The sequence below is a fragment of the Calidris pugnax genome, unplaced genomic scaffold, assembly GCF_001431845.1.
Source record: "Calidris pugnax isolate Ruff unplaced genomic scaffold, ASM143184v1 scaffold70, whole genome shotgun sequence".
In the NCBI taxonomy this organism is placed as follows: domain Eukaryota; kingdom Metazoa; phylum Chordata; class Aves; order Charadriiformes; family Scolopacidae; genus Calidris; species Calidris pugnax.
Window position 1 is genome coordinate 291,968 of NW_015090862.1, and position 20,473 is coordinate 312,440.

The 20,473-nt window shown below is 51.7% G+C and overlaps 1 protein-coding gene across 1 annotated transcript in view; it reads left to right on the top strand.

Annotated features, from left to right (window-relative positions):
• The first annotated feature begins 3,484 nt into the window (after positions 1 to 3,484).
• LINGO1 (leucine rich repeat and Ig domain containing 1) overlaps positions 3,485 to 20,473 on the top strand; it is a 91,313-nt gene continuing 74,324 nt past the window's right edge. Inside the window, exons 1-2 of the mRNA XM_014944744.1 lie at positions 3,485 to 3,650; positions 8,987 to 9,072. The gene's annotated coding sequence lies outside the window, so the exon portion shown is untranslated. The remainder of the gene's footprint in view (positions 3,651 to 8,986; positions 9,073 to 20,473) is intronic.

Here is a 20,473-nt window from a genome sequence, read left to right on the forward strand (position 1 = left end):
GCATGGGATGAGAGCAGGAGCAGATGGCAGCAGGATCCTGCCCCTGGGGTCAGAGATGCTGCAGGGCTCCCCGCATGGCTCTGGGGTCCTGCCCCATCCCCATCTGAGCAGACACCAGGCTGGTTACTGAAGCACCGTGCTCCTCCTCGCTTGCACCAGACTTGCTCCTCTGCCCCACCACCAAGGCTCCCCACAACTTGCTTCTGAAAAATAATTCCTTGTTACATAGAGATGTTTAGCCTAATCCAGCCAGGCAGGTCAGGCCAGGCAGCAATGCACTCGCTTCCCAAATATTTCATTTCTTTCGGCTAAACTTGCTAGTGAAAGGTGTTTTTTCTCCTGCACAGAAGAGAATAACAACTCTGACCTTGAGGAGAAAAAGGATGAGGGTTTGGAGTTTTCTTGCTTTTTTTGTTGCTATTTTTCTTGCAAAATATTCAAGTTGAGAGGGATTTTTTGCTTAAACAATTTATGCCCAGTGGATAGATTTATTCCGTTCAGCTGCCAGCCACAAAAAAGCCCCGTTATTCCCTGTGGCATGCCTTTTTTTTTTCCTCAATACTCATAAATACTCATTGCTAAATCTGAGTTTCTATTCCTTGCAAACGTGAGCAACCAGGTACTTCTGCCCCATTCCTAATGCTGGACATGGCTCCTTGTAGCCACCTCTCCTCCTTTGCTGGCCTGGCGCTAGGTAACCTGAGTGGTGCTCAGGACCTGCTCCTAAATCTCCCTCCCCATGCCTGGTCCCATTCTGCTCCCTCGTTATTTCCGTCTCGCAGGGACAAAGGCTGTGTAAAAATTGCTTTTTTTGAATGTCCTGGCACCAAGAGGTGCTTTGTAGGCAGCACTTCCAAAATCCCACCTGGCTGCTACCTCCCACGCTCCTGCTCCCAGCCAACACCCCACTGTCCTGGGTTTTAGCAGGAACCAGGCAAAAATGGATTTCCAGGCTGGCTGGGTGGTTTAGCATCATTCTTTTAAGGGAGAAGGAGAAAATGTGAAGGTTTGGTTTCGTTCTGAATGATTTATTTGAATGTGGCAGAAATGCAAAGTGAGTGTTTGGGCTTGACAGCAGAGTTTGTTTGGATTTGGGAGTGGAAAAAAAAAAAGAAGAGATTCTTAGAATGAAAAGTGGGCTCAGAGGGAGGGGAAAAAAAGGGAGACTTTCTTTTAAACATGTCAAAACTGGCTGCTTTTAATGCAGACTCATCACTTAACGCTCTTTTCTGAAACACTGTTCTATAATACAAGGCATGTTTGCCAGGGCTGGCATTGCTGCAGCCGTGGGGCTCGCTGGGGAGTTGAGCTGTGGTAGCTCCAGAGCTGGTGTGGCACCACCTGCCTGCCTCAGTTTCCCTTGTCTGCAGCTCATCTGTGAGTTTTGGGGAGCTTTGGCTGCCTCACCTCATCCCTACCAGGGTGGGCTAATGCAAGGGACCCTTGTGCTGCTGCAGCTCAAGAGATTGAATTGAGGTCTGGGCTGAGATCTGCAGCTCACTGCTGCAATGAGCTTGGAGACATAGCATCCCCCTCGCTGATGGGCAGCTTGCTGGCTCTGTTTCAAGCGCTTTTGATTTTCTTTAGAGCTCGTGTTTCTCAGCCTGCTCACCTCTCCACTAGTGCAATGGTTTAGGAACAGATGGGCTTAATTTCCGATTGCCGCCCCCTGAACTTGGGAGGCGGTTTGAGTTTGGAGCAAGTCTGCCTCTTATTCCATGTGACTCCATCCGGCAGGCTCCAGGTCTGCCTTGCCCCTGCGGACATGTAGCCTCTCGTACTGAGGACCTGGCAAAAACCTTTTATTTTGTGCCAAGGAGAGCTCTCTGAAGTAAGATTTTCTCTCTTAGCAGATAACTCTGTCTCTATGTTACCTTAGCAGTACCGACGGCTGAGCATCATCTTATGGTCTGATACTGTTGAGATGCTTAGTCTAAGCTTCATCTAATCCTCTTTCATCTAGCAATCAGGCTAGTGATCTTGCAAAAACAGGTTTTCTGACACCAGTCTTGGCATTTTGTGGTGTGTGCTCGTGCTGGAAGGGTAATGCTCCTGCAGCATCTCAGTGCTGCTGCCCCTGGATTGAGCCAGAGGCAAAAGGCAAACAAAAATGAACCTCAGTTTCTAACCTGAACTCTGTACCAGACTTCTGCATCTCAGGTTTACGTGTGAGGTCTTGCTTTCATAGGATTTTGTGGCATGTGACCCCCTTACCCAGCTTCCTGTGGAACATAAACCAGGTTTTAATCCAACCCAAAATCATGATAATAAAAGATTTGGGGGTTTTCTTGGGGATGTCCTCCTGCATCTGACCTGTTTTGTTCCTCTGCTGCACACTGTTCGTGTGCCTCGGGGATCCTGCAGCTCTTTGGGGAATGGTAGGAGTCACAGTGCAAGGAATGGCAAGGAAATGCAGGGTCTTGGGACAGCACTGGCGGGTAATTTGGGAGAGGAAGAGAAAGGAGGATTAAAGTAAACTTAAAATATTTCCTGTGTGTTGAGGCCCTGAGTTCAGGGCAGAATTTGGGGCTGCTGGATTTTGCTTTTGCTTGAAAACTCTTAAAGAGGGAACTTTGCAGTCAAAAACCTGATTCCAGCTTGCTGGAGGTGGGAGGTTTGTGTGTGTGGTTCAGGGCTCCATTGCGTTGTCCTCCAGCAACACAATGTCACCTAGAAACCAAGCTGGGAGACAAGCCTCTGGGTGTAGGGATGGAATGACCTGGCTGTGGTCCTGGGGGAAGGCAGTTCCTGGGACTAGCAGCCAGGACCACCCTCCTGTGGCCTCGGGGCATGGGAGAGGGGCCATGGGCTTTGCTGGAAGAAGGATCTGCTCAGCCCTGAGCTGGTTCCCAGGTGGTGGTTAGAGCTCATCCCTAGGATCTGATTTTGGCCAGCTCTGAGACCTGTGGTGTGGGCTAGTTGAAATGATTGATGGCCATGGCTGGGAGGGAACAATTCTTCCTGGAGATGCTCTCCAGCAGGGCAGGTTCCTCAGTTTGGGTTTGCTGCGGGTGTGGTACTTAGGATGTTCTCCTGCTTATCTCTTGTGAGGCCATGGCATGGAAAGCCCTGTGCTGGTGAGCAGGTGGGCTATTACACCATGAGAACAGGGCAAGAGGAGATGAAAACTGCTGCATGGGGGGGAGTAGAGTCAGGGAACAGACCTGGCACCAGCCAACCAGCGTTTATCTCTTGTGAGGCCACTGGTGTGGAAAGCCCTGTGCTGGCGAGCAGATGGGCTATTACACCGGGAGAACAGGGCAAGAGGAGATGAAAACTGCTGCATGGGGGGGAGTAGAGTCAGGGAACAGACCTGGCACCAGCCAACCAGCGATCCAGAGATGAACGCTGCCACTACCTTGCCCTAATCCCTTAGCTGTGCTTGGCCTCAGCCTCCCCAGACCTCCCTCCTTTTCTGCCTAGATTGTGCTGGAGGGAGAAAAATTCATCTTCACACTCTTCCTCATCCTGTCTTGCAGGGCTGCGCGTCCAGAACTGAGCGAGGTGCCCCGCTGCTCCGCGTTGGGTCCCATGAGACAGGCAGGACCACCCTGTCCTTCCCACCCGGGGCCGCAGCACCCCCCTCTCCCTCCGCTGCACGGGAAGCCCCTCCAGCACCCGAAACGAAGCTGCAGAGGTCTGCTGCCACGGTAAGACCTCCCTGGGCTTTTGCTTTCCTTTCTTGTGATGCTTCTCTGCTGTAGGACATGCTAGAGGGTTCTCCTTCCCTCCCCTCTGCAGCAGGATGCACTGTGTGTGGGGTGTACACAGGCCTGCAAAAAAAGGCTTCCACCAAACAGCTTATGCACCGAATAATTCAGGTTTCAGTCAACAGAAAGAGCTCACGAATTCAGGTTGTATTTAGCAAGTGGTTTTGGCTGGGGAAAAAAAGTGAAACACTGAAAAGTTTCATTTTGACATTTTCAAAATGAAACCTTTCAGCCATCTGTTTCGAGATGACATTTCATTTTGAATTTTTTTCTAGTTTTTTTTTTTTTCTCCAGTGTGGGGGGAAAGCCACCTACAAACAAAATGAAAGCTTCACTTCAGACCAAACAAGATGTTTGATTCAGCCCCGGATTATTGCTGGGGTTTTAAAATTTGGCAAAGTGAAAAAAACCCCAAACCTTCAGTCAACCTGATTTCTCAATTTGGCCACCAAAACAATTAGCAAGCAAACGACTCCCTGTTTTCCCAGCCCAAATCCTTAGAATATATTGCTGTCAGGGTTGAGAGGTGGAGGAATGGGTGTTGCCCCAGGGTTGGTGGGTAGCACGAGGGTGTTTGGGCAGCCCTGGCAGGCAGGAGGAGGGAGCCTTGCCCTCGGCAGCACGGCGCAGGGAGCGGGGAGGTGGTGGCTGCAAAACCTGCAGGGTTATTTGCTTTGTGTGTGTGTGTGCGAGGGAGTGGGAGCCGCGAGGCACGTACTACGCATCGTTGAGTTTTTTCGAGTGAGAGCTTGGGAAGAGCCTGTGGTGGCAGAACATGTTGTACCAACGACTTTGGGGATGGCAGGAGAGACTCTGTGGGAGCTAATTTTAGCTACGTCAGAAAGCTTGTGCCTGCAAGGAGAGCGTGCTGTGCTGAGCCCACCTGGGAGCCCGCATCCTCCTGGGAATGGGATGGAGCCCTGAGGCTGGGATGGTGGCCACTGGTGCAGGTGCCCAGACCCATGCTGGCTGCCACGGGTGCATGGCAGGTCTCACCCAGCCCTCTTTGCTTCCCTGCAGCATCTGTGCCTGTTATTGCAATGTTTTCCCTGCCTAGTGGTTGAGAAAGTCCAGTTTAGGGGGAGAAGTGACACTGAAGGGTCTTCCTGGAAGGTGTTTGCAGCTGGACTTGTCTTGCACAGGAGAAACCCCTCTTCTGACCTGAGGAGTGAGGAGAGCAGGAAAGGGCAGGGGAAGCAGGAGGAAGGGGAAGGGAGACAGAAGGCTGGTTTGCATGACCAAAGCATGGAGGTGAAGGGTTCAAACGTGTCAGCTTGGCTTGGGCTCAGAAGATGTAGCAAAGTCATGAGGGAGAAACCCCATCTCCCAGCAGCACCTTGCCTTGCAGAAGAGTGGTTGGGCATAGTGATGGCCACAAGCTGCTGGTGCAAGGCAGAGGGATAGTGCCTGGCCGTGAACAAGACCCTACCCATGGGGCTGCAGAATAAGCCTCCATGGGTTCCTCTTGGCTCCTCAATGACAAAGAGGAGGTGGTCTGACCATCCCATCACTGTGAGAGCCTGGGCAGCCCTTCCACCATGCTCTTCCAGCTCAGCTGAAAGCTGAAGCTATCTAATTGAGAAATTTTGCCTTTACTACACCCTTTCCACCCCCAATTCATCCCAAATGTGGCCTTATCAACAGCCACACTGCAGAACTGCTGGACGTGGAGGCATGTGGTGGAAGGGAGGTTGCTGTGCCTGGCAGGGGCTGGTGGACCCCTCTCTGCTGTGGGGCTGGACCTGCCCCACAATGGCTCATGCCTTTTATCAGGAGGGAGGAATGGAGGGTGAGAGAGTAGTGGGGAGAGTAGGAGAGACCCAGCATCGTGCCGCAAACAAAATCTGTGCAGCAGTGTGGGAGGGCTGCAGGAATGCACCCTCTGCTGATTTCCTAGGAGGAGTGTGCTGCTGGCATGTCCCTGGCTCCCAGCAGCTTGGGCGCACAGGACTCCCACTCCAGCAGAAAAGCTTAAAATACAAAGAGTAGCAGGCAGGTGTCTCGCTATGTGGTGGGACAGCAGGTGTTTGATATCCATTCTTGTCTGCTTCCCGTGCTTTTGTCAGCACTGGTTCCCTGCTGAAGCGTTACAGGGTTGCTGCCTTTGTTGCAGAGGCAAAAATTGGCTGTTCAGAGCTATGTGAGATCAGAAGGGATCAAGATCTGAAATCGGTGTCTGCCCTTATTTGAAGGGGAGCCAGTTGCGCCCAATGCTCTGTCCACTGGTGGCCGTGAACCCAGGGTGTGCAAGTGGCCATGCTGGGGAGGGTGGTAGGACCTTGTCCCTGTGGCCCCCATGCCAAGGGGTCCTTGTGGTGTGCCTGTGCTGGAGAACAGCTCAGCTGCTGGATGCTTGGAGCAGGGACCAGGCTCTGGGCTGTGGGGTAGATGCACAGAAGCAGAGCTCATGGGGCTGTATGTTCCTACACATGATGTGGACCTGGAAGATGATGGTGGTTATCCCTGGGCAGGAGGTGGGTTGGAGAGAGGGGTTTTATCTCACAGGGATTCCCTCCAGCCTGGTGTGGGAGGGTCTTTCCCCAGACCCTTACTGAAAGCCCCTAAAACCTGCTGAATCATTTACCTGTTTTTTGCATTTATTATTCCCGTCTTCCATTCTCTTCCTCTGCTTTCATCTCCCTCTTCCCCCCTCCCTTCATCTTTATCAGTAGTTAATGAAACAGGCAGGGAGAAACCCAATTCGTACAGTAATTAAATTTACTTAGTGGGTATTCAGCTGGAGTAATGAGAAGTTTAATTCAATGATTAGTTTTTTCTTTCATTAATTAAAAATGGAACAACGGTGCAGTTACAGTGGGCTGCATTGATCCTCCTTGTGGAAAGCTGCTGATGGAGGAGGAGGAAGGAAGGCTTCTCACTTTTTCTATCTTCCTTGGGTGCTCTCCCCCCACACAGATGTCTTTATTGGCCCCTGCCTCTCAGTTGACCCATCTGCCCAGGTGTCCCTGACTCTCAGGGTAAGGGATGCTTGGGGAAATGATGGAGGACAGTGTGGTGGAACTGTCCCTCACGCAGGTCCTCTCGCTGACCTGTCCCCGGAATCAGCCTTTCAGCTTAAAAAGAGATTTGAAATATTTGCTGTGGGTGGAAGACTGAAAAGCAGGTCCCAGCCTACAAGAAGTTTGGAGTGGGAGAGTTGTTTTCCTTCCTAGCTAAACAGATTTTGATCCATTTAAATATGTTAAATTCATAAACATGTTTTTAGTCTTTTAAAATAAGTGATGTGTGAAAGCAAAAATAAGTAAATAAGCCAAATAAGTTGTTTCCCATTTCTCAATGCTTTCTGCGGGCTCTTGAGCGATATTAGGACCTCAGATGTCCTTTGAAGCATGGATGGGCAGGTTGTCCTCCCCTAAAGCAGAGGCATTGGTTTGCTCCTAGTTTTTACAAAGAAGGCTTATTTTGGTAGCTTTTAGGATCATTGTAAGATCTGCTAAATATATGAGTACGTCAGGAGGTGTAGTCAATAATGGGAATAAGAAACCCCACTACAAACAATGAACTATTAATTGGTATTATAGATCCAGCCTGTGCAGGAGCTATGTGCAGAAGGTGGCTGGGCAGGAGAGAAAGGGCTCCATCCCCCCCTCAACCTGTGTCCTTTCTGCCCCACGTGTCTTCCAAGTCATCTGTGTCTCTGCTGCTGCTGTGGGGACCGTGTGATGGTGAGAATTAGCCAAGGGCTGGGGGCAATGAGCACACGTGTTTGAAGCCAGCAAGTGCCAAGGACACTCAACACCTCTGGAAATGAGATGGTTTTGCTTTCCTTGGGTGTCCTTGGGTTATCTCAGATGATAACTGCTTTGGAAAAGCTAGCAGGCAGGTGAGAGCCTCCTGGCCAGCCCAGTGCTGTGTCTCTGGTGGGAAGGGCAGGCAGAGTCCTGTGGGCTGGAGCCCCTCCAGCAGTGCTTATGTCTCCTGTGGCTCCTCTGTGCCGACTTGTGGAGCTACTCAGGATCCAGAGAAATAATTTTATTCCAAAAAAAGGAGGAATACATCCCCCTGCCTTGACTTCATCCCCCAAAACAGTGAACTGACTTGTGGAGCTACTCAAGATCCAAAGAAATAAATTTTTTATTCCAAAAAAGGAGGAATACATCCCCTTGCCTTGACTTCATCCCCCAAAACAGTGAACATTGTAATGGAAAAATCTTTTCCAGAGGGAGAAAAGCAGCAGGAAGGTGAACCTGAGGCTGGAAAAGAGTTGATTTGGGGCACTCTGCTGGCAGCCTCACCAGGCTGTGCTGCCCTCCATGTGTGGGGCAGCTGTGGGATGGAGGAGCTTGGGTTTAGGAAGCATCCCCTACCTGCCAGGATGGCAGTGCAAGGTGAGGCTGAGGGAGGGCAGGGTGGGACAGGATCACTGTCCCTGTGCACTCCTTGGCTAGACTGGAGCTCCAAGCATCTGGCAGAGCCCAGCCTGTTGTCCCCAGGGAGGCGTGATGATGCTTTGCTCTGAGCAGTGTTTTGGGCTATCCCTGGCTGTAACAAAGCATCTCCAAATCCCAGTATATCTATGGAAGGACCCCCCAAACACCTTGAGTCCTTGGGACAAAGGGTCCCCCAGACACAGCCTCATGCCCTGGGCTCCTGAGCTGCTAGACCCTTTTGCAGCTCTAGGCTTTAGTGGTGGTTTGCAATCCCTGTCCTGTGTGAAGTGGAGTTTTTTATTGCTCTGCACAACCTGGAGTCACCAAGGCTGGGGGACAGGGGTGCAGCCAGAGCAAGGCCTGGGTCTGAGCTGCCATGGCAGCGCTGCCTGCCCAGGGAGGCTTACTGGGGGTGGTGTGAACCTGTGCTGGCCAGCAAGTGGTATCTGGCCTTGTAGACAGCTACAGCACCGTTTTACAAGAGTGTTTTTTTCAGAGGGCCTTTGCATGCGTGTGTTTCTTGAGAGATCACTGCAAATGATTCCCAAGTGCTCTGGCCCAAATCTGTCCTGGTAGCTGTCAGCAGATCAATGCTCTGCTAAGTACAGGCCTGCTCTATTTCCATGGGAAAATGGCTTCTATTAAGCAGTTCATTTTGGTCCTTTCAGCAGCAGGTCCAGTAAATTTTGGTAGTTGTGTTTTTCTGTCCGTTGCAGCCTGATTTATAGCTTTTAAATATCAGCTCAGATGAAGATTAAGCTCAGCTGAGCTCTGGTTTTGGGCGGGAGAAGGGGGAAAAGCATTCGCAGCTTTTTAATTTCTCTCCCGCTTGCCTCTCAAATGCCAGGTTTAAAGCCCTAATTGCGATATCGTTTGTGCCCGCAGTGCATGAGAGGAAAGCAGAGGAGAGGCCAAAGCCCAGCGCGCCCCCGGCATCCGATCCCCCAGCATCCTGCCTTCATCTGACCTGGGTAGGTGGCACACGACCTCGGGTGCTGTATTGTGTTGTATTGTGACACTCTCATGCCTCAGCCCCACTGAATCTGGGGCTGGACTGGTTTCTGCTGCTCTAAGTGTGATGGAAATACCTTCCCCCCTCTACTCCAGGGCTGCTCCCCAGCCCTCTTGGTCTAAAGCAATGCAGCTTTCAACCAGGGTTTGGGGCAGGCACTGCCTGTGTGTCTTAAAGTGTAGGAAATGTTCAACCAATCACACCTGCATGGGGGAGGTTTTACCCAGGGAGGGAGGGAAGGCATTCAAAATGCCTTCCAGTACCTGAAGGGAGCCTGCAGGAAGGCTGGGGAGAACCTGTTTAGAAAGGCCTGCAGTGACAGGACGAGGGGCAATGGCTTCAAGCTGGAGGGGAACAGATTTAGACTGGAGATGAGGAGAGGGTTCTTCACTGTGAGGGTGGTGGAGCACTGGAACAGGTTGCCCAGGGAGGTGGTTGAGGCCCCTTCCCTGGAGATATTCAAGGAGAGGCTCGACGAGGCCCTGGGCAACCTGGTCTAGTTGGGGGTGTCCCTGCTGACTGCGGGGAGGTGGGACTAGATGACCTTTGGAGGTCCCTTCCGGCCTGGACAACTCTATGATTCTATGAATATTTGGATGGTGGCACTGTTGAGAAAGGATGGCTTTGTCATGGGGCTTTATGGCTATGCTTATGCAGGTGGGTTTGCTCCAACTCGTATTGCGTGGGCGAGGGGCAGACGGTGCCCGCACGGAGAGTGGAACGCTGCATCCTGGGGGATGCTGGGCAGACATGGCTTCATCTTCCAGGAGAGGGCAGGCGAGAGGGTCCTCAAAAGGCAGCGTGTTCCGAGATGTCTCTATTGCTGTCGCAAGGCGCCCGCGCGCTCTCCGCCGACTCAGCCTCCTCCCAGCGCTCTCGCCGGGACAGTTAAAAGAGATGGGAGCAGGTTTCAGCTTGTACTGTATGTACAAATCCTCAGCTGAAAGCTGTGAACTGTCAGTTTGATGCAGGCAACGCGTGAGACAGCAAACATCAGAGCTGACTGGGCTGAGGCAATTTCCCAGGATGTCAGTCCTCAGGAGAGAACAAAGGGATCTCTCTATGAAGAGCAGGATTCAGTTTCCTAATGAAAAAAAAAAAATAAAATTAGGATGATTCAAGCATCTTTAATATGCCAGAGGTGGGGAGGGGAATTGTTCAAATTGATGTTGTCCAAGGCGGTAGGAGGTGGTGGATTGCGCTGTGGTCTTGGTGCCACTGGGAGAGACACCTCTGCCTGGGGCAGAGCACAGGGGCTGCCCAGGAGGCAGCATCCCCTCTTGGATTCAGAGAAAGGGGAATCAAAACAGCGAGGTAGAACTGGCTTTCACACTTAGGCACATGCACATAGATACACGATTTCCCCTTTACATCACGTTCTTTGCTCAAAGCAGAGTGCAGGCTGCATAGGCTTAACCTGATGCATGCAAAAAAGGGACACGTGTCCTCACCTTGCCTCGTGCTCCTGCACGAGAGGGCTGGTGGAGAGGTATTTCCAGCTTTGCAGAGGTATTTCTAGCTTTTTGGAGTTTTCCATTTTTACAGTAAGCAGGAATGAACCCAGGCACCCATCCCTCCCTGCTCCCATGGGAGCTTCTTGCAGGTTGGGCCCTGGGAAGAGCTGTGTGCAGGGGATGCTCGGTCAGAGGAGTTCCCACCGTGTCAGGGCTGACAGAGAAAGTGGAGGGACCATGGAAATGGCAGTTTTCTGTCAAAACACCTTCTCAGCAGCAAGCCCTGAAACGCATTTATTCTTAGCGATCTTCTATCAAAACAAAATTCTGCTGGGAAATGGTCGTGCTGGTTAAAGTCCTCCCTGAAAAACGAGCGCTGAGAGCCATCTGGTTTTGGTTTAGATTTGGATATTTTCTTCCAGAGTGCCATTTGCAAAAGCTGAAGATTTTTCCTAAGAATAGCATTTAGAAAACAAGGTGGTTTTGTTTTTCCTTGTGCTTTTTCCTTGGAGAAAAGAACAGAAGTTCGTTCCTAGGAAACTTGGGATAGCAGAGTGGGGTGTAGTCTGCGTTTCTCAGCCTGGCCTCTGCAAGACCAGGTCCCACGTGGTCTAATGATGGGCAGTAGCCACATCTCAGGTCCAGGACACCCCAGGGTCAGTGCACAGCCCCTCACCAAGCCCAACAGCCCCAGCACAAAGCAGGAGCTGGTGCCGAGAGGGGGCATCTCAGCCTGAGCCTCGAGCAGATGCGTAAGCCCTCTTCCCAAGGAGACTGTGAACCTTGGGGTTGGATGATGTGGTCAGAGGTTTTATTTAGTTCTGAAGCAGGGCTGAACCTGAGTGGATTTTTAATGCATGAATTTTTAGCGTTTAAACTGAGCAAATCTTTGAACCTATGTGGTTTCTGAGGGATGTTTCTCTTCCGCTCTGACTGCGTGTGTCATAAATGCTTCCAAAAAATCCTCTCCCTCCTCTCTGGTGTTACTAGATCTGCAGTCACAGGCTTGCAATAGGTCGGACTTTCCAGTAAAGCCCTGTCATCGGGGTCATGTCAAAAGCCTATAAATGTGAATGGGGCCACTCCAGCCTCCCCATATCATGCAACGATGGGCCAGTAACTCCTTGTGAGGGTGGCCAGGAGCAGGGAGGAGGGTGTCCTTGTGGTGCAGGGAGAATGAGAGAGGGGAAGGGGCTGGGGAGCAGCACCTGGCATGGCAGGAGCTGGTGAGGGGAGGAAAGGGGTGGCAGCTCCTTTACCAGAAGGTGTCTATCCTGGGAGTGTGCTGCATGGTGCAGTCCAGCACTTGTTGGAGAAGCAGGAATACAAGTTGTTGGGTAGAGAACATTACCTCCCCTGATTGTTGAACAAAATGAAGTTATCTCCTAGCTCGGAGCAAGGAAGATCAATGCAATAGAGCCTGGCTGCAGGTCTCCTGCAGGAGGACACCCTTCCTGGGACTCCCTGCCACCCTACACTGTCTCCAAAGGGTTCCAGATGGTACCCCCAGAAGCAGGGGGGTGTCACACAGGAGTCACAGCAGTGTTGGGGCTGTCCCCAAGAAAGTTGCATGGGACAGTGGGGAACTAGAGACACTCTTGTCTTCAGCTGGTCCAAAAGCTGTGGTTAAACAGGGTGGCTGTGAAGAGCTGAGAGAGCCAGCAAGGTGGGAGGGAAGGAATGCAACAGAGGGAGAGGAGTCTAGAGCCTGGTTTGGGAGGTGCTGTTACAGAAGGTCTGCTCCTTCACCCTAGCAGGGCCAAGAAAAGCCCTGAATTTCTTTTCCACACCTTACCTGGGTCCCACCTGGCCCTCTAGATTAAGCCAATTTTCTCTCCAAATATCTCACTCTGAGGGCTGACAAAGCCATTAACACAAAGAGATTTTTTGTTGTTGTTTAATAATTTTTTTTTTGGTAGCACATTTGCAAAAATAAATATTAATTGTGTGAAATGCTAATAAGCTAGGCAATAAGCCAGGCTGGGTGGCCCGAGGGCAGCACCACGTGTTGCAGGAGCTTGGTGCAAACCTGGGGGCCACCGTCACAGCCCAGCAGCTCTGGAGAGATCTGCGGTGTCGGGATTTCGTGTGGGGTGCTTGATGCCTCGGGGTTTGGAGCGTGTAAGCCCTGGCAGGGACCATCGGGGAGCTATTTGTGGCAAGAGTCTGGGTGCCATGTTAGCGAGGCTGGGAGGCATTTGAGGTTTTCTAGCAGTGGAACAGCTCTTCCCTGTCTCGGGGTGGGAGATAGTATCGTGCACGCACAGCTTGGGATGTCACATTAATGTTAAATGCGGGGAAGAAGCAGGAGCGAGAGCGGGAGCTGGGCATGCATGGTAGTTTGTTTCTTTGGGTTTACATGCTGATACTTTCTGCTTAATTGCACCCTGACATGCGCAGAAGGCCCGCGGGGGGGGAGGAAGGGAAGGGGTTTAAAAGGCTTTAAGAAAGACTACCTTCCATGAAATACTCAGGGCATGGTGGCTTCTTTTTAAAAAACCGAGAGCGGGAGCTGGGCATGGATGGTAGTTTGTTTCTTTGGGTTTACATGCTGATACTTTCTGCTTAATTGCACCCTGACATGCGCAGAAGGCCCGCGGGGGGGGAGGAGCGGGAGCTGGGCATGCATGGTAGTTTGTTTCTTTGGGTTTACATGCTGATACTTTCTGCTTAATTGCACCCTGACATGCGCAGAAGGCCCGCGGGGGGGGAGGAAGGGAAGGGGTTTAAAAGGCTTTAAGAAAGACTACCTTCCATGAAATACTCAGGGCATGGTGGCTTCTTTTTAAAAAACGGCATAATTACTCCTGCAAGGCTTTCATTTCTCCTGCTTTCATTGGGTTTGGAGAGAGGCAGGAGCAGTGCTTGTCCTCGTGAGCATGGAGAGGGGCTGGGCTGTATTCATTAGAGGGAGGCAATTGCTGTATTGATACTTGGAGATGAGCGAGTTGGGGGTCAGTGGGTTGGTTTGTTCCCATGAATGTTCGCTGGTGCTGGACTGGGGGCTTGAAGGGAATGGAGGCATTTTTAGTGACACAATAAGGGTGTATTAGGAAGGAGAAAAATGTGCCTTGTGCTCTGGGTGTGCCAAGCTGGGCATGGGAGTGTTTCCCACCCTGATGCCACCTCTCCCTCCGTGCTGTGCCTCCTGCAGGTACGGGGGAGACGGCGGTGGGTCGTGGGGAGCACATCCGCCTGCCTGCGGAGAGGGGCTGCTCCAGGAAGCTCTCTCCTGACGCCGTTAGGCACGATCCAAAATTAGCATCCCATTCACCCGCTCCTAGCTGTGTTAGCTCTGCGAGGCTAATAGGGCTTAAAAAAAAAAAAAAGGTCTCTTGTCACTGAAATCAGCAGCTCTGACTCAGAATATGCGGAAGGAGCAGACTTGCTGAATAAGGCAACATTGCTGTTGTAAGTGCTTGCCTGGCTGCAGCAGTGCTGGGGGGACTTGCCCAAGGTCTGCCTGAGAGCCGGTGTCGAAGCCTGGAAAGGGCTCTTGGTTCCCATCTTGATGGCTAAACTGTTGGGCGAGGAAGATGAAGGCGTAAGCATCAAGCTAGCCAAACTGTGGCGCCTTCCCAGCGCTGCGCCGTGTTCTGCAATTAATCACTTCCACCCACGTTACACCTTCCCCCTCCCCTAAATCCTCCCTCGCCTGGTACTGGAGTGGGGAACAGAGGCAGCTCCAGTTTTATGAATCAATCAAAGACAATGCCTGCTTTTTGAGAGCTGCTGATTTAGAGAGCCCTTTGCAAGCATGTGTGCAGGATGATTTCTTATCAGAGCGTAGCTCTGGACGAGCCTGCCAAGAGGAGCTGTTCCAGCTCCCGACCACATCCTGGGGAGACGGGCTGAGTGGTCTTTTCATCTACAAATAAAACAAACAGGAACAAAGAAGGCAATAATATTGACTTTCATCATTGATATTCCCATTTATCTCAGTAATAATTAGTATTTCTATTGCTGGAAGGGTATAGCTCATAATCTCACTGTTTCAGGGGGGCCTATTAATGTCATCACCAAGAACAGCCAGGCATAAAGTGCTGGACAAGTGCCGAGGAGGGCGAGCAGGGCAGAGGGCTGGGGATGGATCAGAGCTGGACATGGAGGAAAGAGGCAATGGATGCTGTAGGGAAGGGTGGAGCAGCAGAGCTGGGGAGGGTGGGAGAGGTGATCATGAGCGTGCGAGCAGGGCTTGGGTCAGTGCTGCGCCTGGGGTGAGGGAGGAGAACTGTATGGGCTTGCTGATGGGAGCTGGGGCTCTCAGGGTCTTGGCCAACCCCTTGTTACCTTCCTCTCCAGCACAACCCCAGCAAATCCCACTTGTCTGCGTTCAGGAGGGAAGGGCAGGACTGGTGCTTCATCACGGTGGCCCTGGGGGTGGAGGGTGTGCTGTGAGATGCAGTCACAGCACCTTCCCCATGGCATGATGTGCCTCCAAGCTGTAACAGCAGCCCCCCCTTGTCACCAGCACACCAGGCAGCATGGGAAACCAGGGCAAGTTCTTGCGTCTGTCCCCATCCGCCCCCAGGGCGCCTCTGCCATTCATGCACAAACTCCCTGCAGCATCCACAGGGCTTGTTATTTGCTGGCACTTCATTAGTCATTCCCTGTCCTCCTTTAAAACCCCCTCACGGTGCTGACTGCAGGTGCCTTGTTCTGTCAGAGCTGTGTACCCGGCCTGATGTGGGACACTGAGGTTTCAGCACCGGTGCTGCTGCTCTCCTATGTTGCTGTGAAAGCTTTGGTACCCGCTGTGCACCATCCTGAATCAGCCTTAAGGTCTATTTCCTGCATCTATTTTTTTAATTGTCCTATTAAGTGCGTGTCCCAGCCCCACCTGTGAGGGATGGTTTCTGGTATGCGGTGTCCCAAGCATTATCAATTCCACAGGACCTGCTGTCACAGCAGCCACAGGGACCAGCCAGCAGCGAATGCAAATGCAGGGTGGTGTTTTTATTAGGATTTAAATGAGTTTAAAGCTGTTCAGAATTACAATGCGATTTGCGCCAGGAGGGGCTTATAAAACTGGTACGAGTTCCTATATTATACAGTAAACATACCAAACCCCATGACTTGAGCAGAGCACCTTCCTTGGCAAGGTGGGGAAAGCAGCTGCCAGGGCTAAGCATTGTTGCCCCATCATGCAGGTCCCCAGCGAGGAAAAGGGATCTTTGGGCTGGAAGGGGAGCTAAAAGGCTGATCCACGGAGGTTGCTGGGCAGAGGAGCTGGTCCCTATTAAAAGCCTGAGCCCGTGGTGCAGTTTGGGCTGGAAGGCAGAGGAGGCTTGTTGGACATGTTTCAGGGCAGGGTGCACTTCACTCATGCACCCTCTTTGTATATCTCCACTGGGGGAAGGTGGCAACGGGTGCTTGTGATGTTCCAGCACTGGCCATGCTGGGAGGAGGCTGTGCACAGGGAAGCAGTACAGCTGCACCTTTTGCCTCCTGGAGCAGCGAGCTGTGGCATCTCTGGGTGCTGGTGCAGAACATGGGGATGCTTCCTTGGGCCAGACCCCACTGCAGGTTTCTCATAGTAGGGAGCTTTCTCTGGTCCAGGATGTGCCAGCCCCAGCTTGGACCTCTCTGGAGACCTTATAGCACCCTGATCATCACAGAATCACAGAATCTTCTAGGTTCGAAGGGACCTTAAAGATCATCTTGTCCAACGGTCAACCTCACTGACAAAAATAGACACCCACCCAACAAACAAGGAGCATCATCACTAAACCAGCCCTCCCAGCACTACATCACCCCGTCTTTTGAACACCTCCAGGGATGGGGCCTCAACCACCTCCCTGGGCAGCCCATTCCAATGGCTGAGAACCCTTTCAGTGAAAAAATTTTTCCTAATATCAAGCCTTAACCTCCCTTGGGGTAACTTGAAGCCATTTCCTCTTGTCCTGTCGCCTGTGACTTGAGAGAAGAGACCGACCCCCCCCTCTCTCCACCCTCCTTTCAGGGAGTTGTAGAGAGCAATAAGGTCTCCCCTCAGCCTCCTCTTCTCCAGGCTGAATAACCCCAGCTCCCTCAGCCTCTCCTCATAAGACTTATTCTCCAGACCCCTCTTAGTCTGCCTGTTGCACAGAAATAACTCATAAAGGTTTTAACAGCCCTTATTGTCATCTGTGGTTGTGTGGGGCTTTGTGTGGAGGTGGAGGAGAGAGGGTGATGTGACAGAGCTGTACCTGTGTGCACAGGGACACCGGGTCTGTGACACCTGGGAGCCCACTGCGGTGGGGGTGACAGATTCCTCTATCTGCCCCCTGAGCCAGGACAGGAATGAAAGGGAGGTTTGAGCTGGTGGCTTGGGATATTCGTGCCTCGCCTCATTTCAGCGCTATGCTTTTGATCTCTGAAGGATACAGCTGAATATTTGAATGAGAAAGACGTGGTTGTATTGAAATCCTAGACAAAAATGCCTTTTGTGCCTCCCTGCATGTTTGTTTGCGTAAGAGAGTGTTTTGCTGGAGAAACACGGGAAGGAGCTCGAGGGAGAGGAGCGAAGGCGGGGGTGAGAGCGTTGGGGAACTCGCAGTACAATTTTCAGGACACTTAAGAGCCTCTTATTGTCAGTGGCGAGACAGCGACATCAGAGGCAGCTCAGGCAATTGTCTGAGACAAATTGCTTCATTTGATAGGTTTGTCGGTATCTCACTGGTTAAGGTGCTGGGTTACATATATATACACACACACACAAAGCACAGGAGAAATCCAGAAATACACATATATATGCATATATACATGTCACTGTAGTTACCTTCCATAAATGACCTTCTAGACATGAAATAATGCCATCAGCATGCCCTGGTGCTTCTGAGCAGCTGGATGTTTGCAGAAGTGGGGAGCAAGGGAACGGGGCCACCTCCCCATGCTCCTTCTGCGAAGCCACCAAGGTACTGGCTCTCGTGCCAGGGAGCTGGCAGTGTTTGCCTTGGGATGGAGTATCTCCTCTCCTCCCCACAAAGAAAGGTTTCACTCCCTTCAGGAGATGCCGAGGGAAGAGCCTTTGACAGGTAACATGCTGCTAAACAAAGCTGCTCTCCCCGGAGAGGGGAAAATTGCTGCTGGTGCCTGTGGGAGAGGTGAAGGTGGAGATGTGACAGCAGCCCTGCTGTTTTGTCCTACTTGGAGGAGAGGTGGCAAGCTGGAGAGACAAAGGCACCCTGATAGAAAGGCCCAGGGGTGACATTTGGATAGCAGTAGGGGGCAAGCAGCAATGCAGCTCCCCCCTCCCCGTGCATCTGAAACAGCATACAGCCCCTTCTTTAGCCAGCCCTGCCCACAGCAGCAGCTCTGCTGGTGCCATCCCCGCGGTGAGGATGCGGGAGGAGGGTGGTGTTGGCTGGGAGATGTGTGCTGCATCCAGCAGCCCAGATCAAAGGGACCTCAGCCAGCGACATCCACCAGAAAGCCTTTAATGCCTAGCCCTGGAGCAGGGAGATTTACTCAAGGGACTGATTTCCTTTCCTGAACAGAAGAGGGGGGGAAAAAAAAAAGTGTGTCAACTTGACATTCAGGAAACTTTATTTAATACCTTCTTATTCATTTAACAGTTTAGCTAATTGCAGTGCTTTTTTGTTATTTTTATATCCCTTTTTTTTTTTTTTTTTGATTCATTCTTACTTTGTTTTATTCATTTAACAGTTTAGCTAATTGCAATGCTTTTTTGTTATTTTTATATCCTTTTTTTTTTGATTCATTCTGACTTTGTCCTCATATACTCTTTGTTCTTTAAAGCCATTTCATTCTGGGTATTTATTGCCTGTGCTGGTTCTCTGGGAGGATGAGGGGAGGAGGAGGAGGGGTGCCCTCTCTGCATCCACGTGCCAAAGCTTTCGGTAGTTCTGGGGACACCGGCCAGTCTCAGCAGATCAAGACAAGATATTGCAGAAGTTCCTGCTTGTTCTTGTGGAGGTTGTTGTTGAGAAAAGTGCATCTTCACTAATACTGGAAGTCGCAGACATGCTTCTGTCTTACTGAATTGTTTGGGGCAGTAAGGCAAACAAACAAGTGTTTTGGGGTTTCATTCTGCTGTTCTCTCTATGAAGAGATTGCAATTTTCCTTTAGAAAGAAAATTCTGGTTTTAAAGTTCCTCAACTTTCCTCTTAAAGAAACAGGTAAATGCCCAGAGTTAAAGTGAAACACCATTGTGTTTCTCTAAACTTTATATTCGCCAGCATGTCACAGAAGATGTTTTCTTCTGTTAAGCTAATTCTTAGTGAATTGTGAAAAATAGGGGAAAAAAATATAATAATAATTATGCTAATGGTAATGTTCTTTCCCAGCCTTGGCTTTTACCACAGTTAATTGTGCTCTTTCATTCCTCCTGCTCTGTCTACTCTGTTTCCAGTTCGTTCAGACCTGTCCCCAGGCATGGTGGGTCCCCACACAGCCCCCCAGTAAGTGACCTCCCTGTGCCCAAGCCCTAACCCTGAAGTGACCAAGTCTCACTGGAGCTGCCCCTGCCTGGGATTAGCCAGATAAGTGATCTTGAGTTTAAGCTGACCTGCCTCCAGCCTTGCCCCTTTGTGCTGGGGTGCCCTGTGGCACCCATACCCCACAGCCCTGGGCACCAAGTCCAATCCATGCCAGCAGGCTTCTCACCACGCTCCTGAGCAGGTCCAGCTCTGCCTTTCTCCCCATGGGGTGCCACCCCACTGCCCAAACCCATGCTTTCAAGGCCAGGAGGGGTTTGCAGCCTCCTTGCCCGGTGCAATCTCAGCTTGCCTCCCCTCACCAGCCCTGCACACACAAGTACCAGGAAAGGAGAGGAGCTGGGGAGAAAGATGTCAGGAGCTGTTACAGCATGTACGGGAGCTTACATAAAAGGATCCATTTTCATTCTCCTGCTTGTCTGCTTCAGTCAAAATACAACGCCGCAGCTAACAAGGTTTTGTGTCATCGCAGACCACAGCCAGCTAATGCACGGGCGGCTGTGGTAGGTGCTACATCTCCCCGCACCGCAGCTGTCCTGAGCCCCTACCGCAGCCCCTGGGGCTGCCTTCACCCCCCGGCCCCCGGGAGCCCGCAGCTCGCCCCGCTGTGAATCATGTCTCCCACTGAATTTGTAGCTCCTTGTGGGCTCTGCAGCCCCAAGCTGCAAACCACAGCCCTGCTGCTGTGCTCGTCTCCCAGCTGGAGGAGAGGCTCTCTGGTGTCTCTGCCTTCTCAGCAGGAGAAGCTACAGCCCAGCTGAGCCCACCGCAGAAGCAGGCCCCCCCCAGGAACACCCCGGGAGTAGTGCTTGGTCATGTTGGTGGTCTCTTTCTGTTCAGTAGACACACGTGTTGACGCATGGGCACACACATACTGGAGTGCCCTTGAGGTGTCTGGCACCTGGTGTCTTCATCTTCATTATTTAGAGGCTGTGAAGAGCATCTCTGTTCGTCTGGTGCTCCGTGAGCATGTGGCGGGGCTGCTGGGGATGGCTGCGTGGCTGGAAATGGCAGGGATCCTGGGAAGGTGCCTGGGGCAAAGCAGGGGACAGTGGAGGCTTGTGTGCTTGACCAGACCACCTTAGCCAGGGCAGGGACCACCTTAGGGCAGGGTCATGGCCATGGACCAGGGCTGTGCTGAGTCCTTACAGATGTGATGAGGGGAGAGTGCATGGACCCGTGTTTCCTTTGCTCTTCTCCTGTGTACCTTCACATGTTCCTTGGCAGGGCTGATCTTGCCCGGGCTATGCCTCCTGTTGAGCTGGACCCTCCATTTTGGGGACAGTTGGCTTTTCTCTGCTGCTTTGTCAGGTAGTGGATGTGTACTGCGTGGCACGGAGGGAGCGTGTGTGCGTCACGCCTGATCTGTGCACAACTGCTTGAACCTGGCACAGCCTCACAGATGCTTTGGGTGTGCCTTTGCTGTTGTATTCCCTCCCTCCTTCCCTCCCCAATCCCCCCCCCCCC